Below are 6517 nucleotides of genomic sequence, written 5' to 3'. Positions count from 1 at the left end.
TCATACGATTATATTCCTAAATCTTCACACATTTATACTATCAATAACTGTGAATGTTGTGCACAAGCAAAAATCACTAAGTCACCTTTTATATCAGTTTTTAAAATGACACCTCTTTTAGAACTTGTGCATACTAATTTATGTGATAATAAAGATCATTTGACTAGAGGGGGTAAAAGATATTTTGTGACTTTTATTGACGATTTTTCAAAATATACATATTTTTATTTGCTTGGGAAAAGCGATTTTCAACAGATTTTTCAAGGGAAACATTTGGGGTAAGTGTTCTATATCCGAAAGTGATTATATTTCATAAATACATGGTTATATTCATCGTTTAATTCGGATTTAAATGGAAGAAATTGGAATTTTTGCAAAACTTTTCAAAAATGAAAAATTAAGATTTGGAGGTCGAGTTGTTATCGGAATTTGATAATTTTGGTATTGTAGAACTCGTATTGGAATGGGTTGTCGGAATTTATGAGTTTCGCCGGATTCCGAGACGTGGGCCCCACGGGCGAATTTTGAGTGTAATTTCGGATTTTTGATGGAAAATGTAGAATTCCATATGAAATTAATTCCTATAATTTTTATTAACTTAATCGAATCGTTATGGGTAGATTCGAGGCATTCAGAGGTCAATAAGGGGCAAAGGCATCGCGAGCTAGAGAATTAGCCGGTTCGAGGTGAGTAATTGATGTAAATGATGTCCTGAGGGTTTGAAACCCTGGAATTTCACATCGTAACGCTATATTGAGGTGACTTGCATGCCGGATAACGGGCGTGGGGTAGAGCATCATTAGGGATTGTGACTCGGTCCGTCCCGAGAGATGTTTGTACCGTATTTTCTACTTGAACTAAATTGAGAATCATCCTTACTTAGATTTAATTGTTACATTTGGGCTTCTTGCCAATTATTTGAATCCTTCAGGGATTGATATCACTGCTTTCGCATATTTTGCATATCATTTGACCTCAGTCCAAGGTTTTAAATACTGTTTTGCAAACTCAGCCATCTTTCTAAGATTTAAAAACTTAAATGATATTTCTAAATGATATTTCGGGCTGAGAACTACTGTTTTACAAATGCCCAAGGGGCTTATGATGGTTTCTGGACTGAGCATGGATCGGGCTCCGCGCCGCAGCAGTATTACATTGATATTGAGGCCGAGAGCCTGGTTGAGTACATTGATATTGAGACTGAGAGCCTGGTTGATTATACTGAGATTGATATGAGGCCGAGGGCCTAGATTTGATGCCACGAGATGGCTTGATATTGCGCTTGGGTTGTAGGAGCCCCTCCGGAGTCTGTACACACCCCCAGTGAGCGCCGTCGACGATAAATAAATGGATGGCTCGGGCTGCACGCCACAGTGGGTATTAGAGTGTACCATCATATGCATTGCATTGCACTCATGCATTTGTTTTTATCGGTTATACCCGTCTCAGTATTTGGTACTCTGATTTAATTGACTTGTTGCTTCACTATTTGTTGTTCAAAACTGCCAGTTATAGTTTACTTGGTATTTTTTTTCCATGATTTCTTATTCTCAGCCTTTATTTATGTTTATTACTCACAGGGTCGGAGTACTCACATTACTCCCTGCACCTTGCGTGCAGATCCAGGTACACCACAGGCTGAGTCAGGATTTGTTTAGCTGAACAATAGTATCTAGGAGTATTGAGGTAGTTGCATGGCATTCGCAGCCTTGATCTCTCCCCTCTATCTCTATCTTTTATTCCGCATTTTTCCTAGACAGACTTGTAATAGGTGGATATTCTGTATTAGAGGCTCATATTCGTGACACCGGATTCTATTGGGCTATGGTGTGGTATTTTAATTGAACTTCCGCAGATTTTATTATTAATTATACACTTCTATCTAATGACTTAGTAAATTCTATGTGATATTTATCTATAATATGAATAAGAATTTGGGATAATGTTGTTGTATGGTTGGGCTTGCCTAGCAGTATGTTGGGCGCCATTATGACTGGGGTTGGGGTCGTGACAAGTTGGTATCAAAGCCTAGGTTAATTCGTCTCACGAGTCATGAGCCGGTTTAGTAGAGTCTCGTGGATCGGTACGGAGACATCTGTATTTATCCTTGAGAGACTACAGAACCTTTAGGAAAACTTCATATTTTTGAAATTCTTGTCGTGCAACTTTGTTGATCCGAACACTAAAAATTTCTATCATTCTATTCTCTCGCAGATGGCGAGGACTCGTGCTACTGGACGAGGCGGACGACCACCAGTGCCACCCACTGATGCCACCAGAGGCCGTGGACGCTGTCGTGGGCGTGGTAGAGGTAGAGTAGCGCGGGCAGCACCTGTTAATCCACCATCTGCCCCAGTTCCAGATCAGGCTCCAGCAGCTGTACCAGTTCAAGCACCAGCTATGCCTATTGTGATTCCGGGTCTTCAGGAGACCTTGGCTTAGATTTTGACAGTTTGCACTGGCCTAGCTCATGCGGTCTCAGCCACTATAGCCGCAACTACTTCACAGGCCAGGGAAGGCAACCAGACTCCTGTTAATCGCACAGCTGAGCAGGTTGTGCAGGGATTGCAGACACCGGAAGCTATTCCAGCTCAGCCGATTGCACCAGTTCAGAACCTTGTGGTCCCAGCCATGCCAGACGATGAGCAGCGTCATCTCGAGAGATTTGGTAGGCTCCAGCCTCCGACATTCAGTAGTGCAGAGGGCGAGGATGCCCAGGGTTTTCTCGACAAGTGTCAGCGTATGCTTTGCACCGCAGGGATTTTGGAGTCGAGTGGTGTATCTTTTACTACATTTCAGTTCCAGGGAGCTGCATTTACCTGGTGGGAAGATTTTGAGAGGTGTAGACCTGTTGGTGCAGCGCCCCTTACTTGGCAGTAATTCTCCACTCTATTTCTGGAGAAGTATGTACCTCAGTCCCGCAGAGAGGAGCTGCGTAGGCAGTTTGAGTGGTTGACTTAGGTAGATATGTCTGTGACCCGGTACTTATGAGATTTTCACAGTTGGCTCGTCATGTTATTTGGATGATTCCGACGGATTGTGAGAGGATCCGGAGATTCGTGGATGGTCTTAACTACTCTCTCCGCATTTTGATGACTAGAGAGAGAGTATTGGGTGTTTCGTTCGAGGGTGTGGTTGACATTGCTCGTGATATTAAAACGGTTCGCCGCAGAGAGAGAGAGGAGAGGGAGGCCAAGAGGCCTAGAGGTTCAGGTAGTTTCAGTAATGCTCCGTCTAGGGGCCAGTTCCAGCGTGGTAGAGGTCGTTCCTTCAGACCTCCTCAGCCGACCCGTCCAGAGTATAGTAGGACATCTTCAGACCATGCTCTTCAGGGATTTCAGCAGGGCCTATCTTTACTTAACGCTCTCCCAGCTCAGAACTCATCCTATGCCCCTTCAGTTCAGGGTTCATCAGCGCCGAGTGCATCGGTTGGTCATTCAGGTGAGAGGGTTTCCCTCCAGTTCCCTTCTCCAGTACCTGGTAGTTGCTACGAGTGCAGAGAGTTTGGTCATATAAAGAGGCAGTGTCCTCGACTTCGTGGTGGTCAATTTCAGCAGAGGGGCCAACCTTCGTCTTCTGCTCCAATTTCTTCAGCACCCGCCCAGTCAGCTAGGGGTGGAGGTCAGGCATCCAGGGGTCACCCCAGAGGGGGAGGTCGATTAAGTGGTGGCCAAGCCCGTTTTATGCTATTCCAGGTAGGACAGATGCTATTGCTTCAGATATTGTCATTATAGGTATTGTTCCAGTCTGCCACAGAGATGCCTCTGTATTATTCAATCCCGGATCCACCTATTCTTATGTGTCCTCATATTTTGCTCATCATTTGGGTACGACCCGAGGGTGTCTTGCTTTACCTGTGCACGTATCTATCCCGGTGGGCAATACTATTATTGTAGACCACGTGTATCGATCTTGTATTGTGACTATTTGGGGTCTGGAGACCCGAGTTGATTTATTGCTGTTGAGCATGGTAGATTTTGATGTTATTCTGGGCATGGATTGGCTATCTCCGTGTCATGCTCTTCTAGACTGCCATGTTAAGACAGTTACTTTGGCTATTCCGGGTGTTCCGAGGATCTAGTGGCATGGTATGACGGATTATGTTCCTAGCAGAGTAATTTCCTTCTTGAAAGCCCAGCGTATGGTTGGGAAGGTTTGTCTATCATATCTAGCTTTTGTGCGAGATGTTGGAGCTGAGACTCCTAGTATTGATTCTGTCCTAGTTGTGAGGAATTTTACAGATGTATTTCCTGCAGACCTGTCGAGCATGCCGCCGGATAGGGATATCAATTTTGGCATTGACTTGGTGCCGGGCACCCAGCCCATTTCTATTCCGCCATATCGTATGGCACCAGCAGAGTTGAAAGAATTGAAGGAGCAGCTTCAGGAGCTCCTAGACAAGGGGTTCATTCGGCCTAGTGTGTCACCGTGGGGTGCGCCAATTCTGTTTGTGAAGAAGAAAGATGGCACAATGAGAATGTGCATTGACTACATGCAGTTAAATAAGGTAACAGTGAAGAACAAGTATCCTTTGCCTCGCATTGATGACTTATTTGATCAGCTTCAGGGAGCGAGGGTGTTTTCAAAATTGATCTCCGTTCGGTCTATCACCAGTTAAAAATCAGGGACTCGGATATTCTTAACACAGCTTTCAGGACTAGATATGGTCACTATGAGTTTCTAGTCATGTCTTTCGGGCTGACCAATGCCCCTGCAGCGTTCATGCATTTGATGAAGAGTGTATTTCGGCCTTATCTGGATTCTTTTGTTATTGTATTATTGATGAAATCCTGGTGTACTCGCGTAGCCAGGAGGAGCATGCCAAGCATTTGCGTGTAGTGTTGCAGAGATTGAGGGAGGAGAAGCTTTATGCAAAATTCTCCAAGTGTGAATTTTGGCTAAGTTCTGTGGCATTCTTAGGACATATAGTGTCAAGCGAGGGTATTCAGGTTGATTCAAAGAAGATAGAAGCAGTGCAGAGTTGGTCTCGACCTTCCTCAGCCACAAAGATCTATAGTTTTCTCGGATTAGTAGGCTATTATCGCCGGTTTGTTCAGGGGTTTTCATCCACTGCGTCGCCCTTGACCAAGTTGGCTCAGAAAGGTGCTCCATTTATATGGTCAGACGAGTGTGAGGAGAGCTTTCAGAAGCTCAAGACAGTTTTGACCACAACTCCAGTATTGGTTTTACCATCAACTACAGGTTCATATACTATATATTGTGATGCTTCGAGAGTTGGGATTGGTTGTGTGTTGATGCAGGAGGGTAGAGTTATTGCTTATGCTTCTCGTCAGTTAAAGCCCCATAAGAAGAACTACCTTGTTCATGACCTAGAGTTGGCTGCTATAGTTCATGCCTTGAAGATTTGGAGGCACTATTTATATGGCGTATCTTGCGAGGTATTCACTGATCATCGCAGTCTTCAGCATTTGTTTAAGCAGAAAGACCTTAATTTGAGGCATCGGAGGTGGCTTGAGTTGCTAAAAGATTATGACATCACTATTTTGTATCATTCGAGAAAGGCCAATGTAGTGGCAGATGCCTTGAGCCGAAAGGCAGTCAGTATGGGGAGTTTGGCGTACATTCTAGTTGGGGAGAGGCCCTTTGCAGTTGATGTTCAAACCTTGGCTAATCGGTTTGTGAGACTGGACATTTCTGAGCCCAGTCGGGTGTTGGCTTGTATGGTTTCTCGGTCGTTCTTATATGATCGCATCAGAGAACTCCAGTATGATGATCCGCAGACAAAGTTCAGCGTGATGATGCTAGGGATGTGACTATAGATGATGAAGGCGTATTGAGGATGCATGGCCGTATATGTGTGCCCAATATAGATGGGCTTAGAGAGTTAATTCTGGAAGAGGCCCACAACTCGCGGTATTCTATTCATCCGGGTGCCGCGAAGATGAATCAGGACTTGAGACAACACTATTGGTGGAGAAGAATGAAGAAAGATATTGCAGGTTATGTAGCTAGGTGTCTCAACTGTCAGCAGGTGAAATATGAGCATCAGAGACTGGGTGGTTTGCTTCAGCGGATGATTATCCCAGAATGGAAGTGGGAGAGAGTTACCATGGATTTTGTGAGTGGTCTTCCTTGGACTTTGAAGAGATTTGATTCTATTTGGGTGATTGTGGATCGGCTGACCAAGTCCGCGCACTTTATTCCGGTGTGTACTACTTATTCTTCGGAGCGGTTGGTAGGGATATTTATCCGAGAGATTGTGCGATTGCACGATGTTCCAATTTCCATTATCTCAGATAGAGGTACTCAGTTTACTTCCCAGTTTTGGAGGACTTTTCAGCGAGAGTTGGGTACCCAGGTGGAGTTGAGCACAGCATTTCATCCTCAGATGGACGGACAGTCCGAGCATACTATTCAGATATTGGAGGATATGTTGCGTGCCTGTATGATTGATTTCGGAGGTTCTTGGGATGAGTTTCTGCCACTTGCAGAGTTTGCCTACAACAACAGCTATCAGTCCAGCATTCAGATGGCACCGTATGAGGCTTTGTATGGG

This window comes from Nicotiana tabacum, chromosome 1 (assembly GCF_000715075.1).
Source record: "Nicotiana tabacum cultivar K326 chromosome 1, ASM71507v2, whole genome shotgun sequence".
Classification (NCBI taxonomy): domain Eukaryota; kingdom Viridiplantae; phylum Streptophyta; class Magnoliopsida; order Solanales; family Solanaceae; genus Nicotiana; species Nicotiana tabacum.
The sequence above is the reverse complement of the archived record's forward strand: the minus strand, read 5'-3'. Positions refer to the sequence as shown.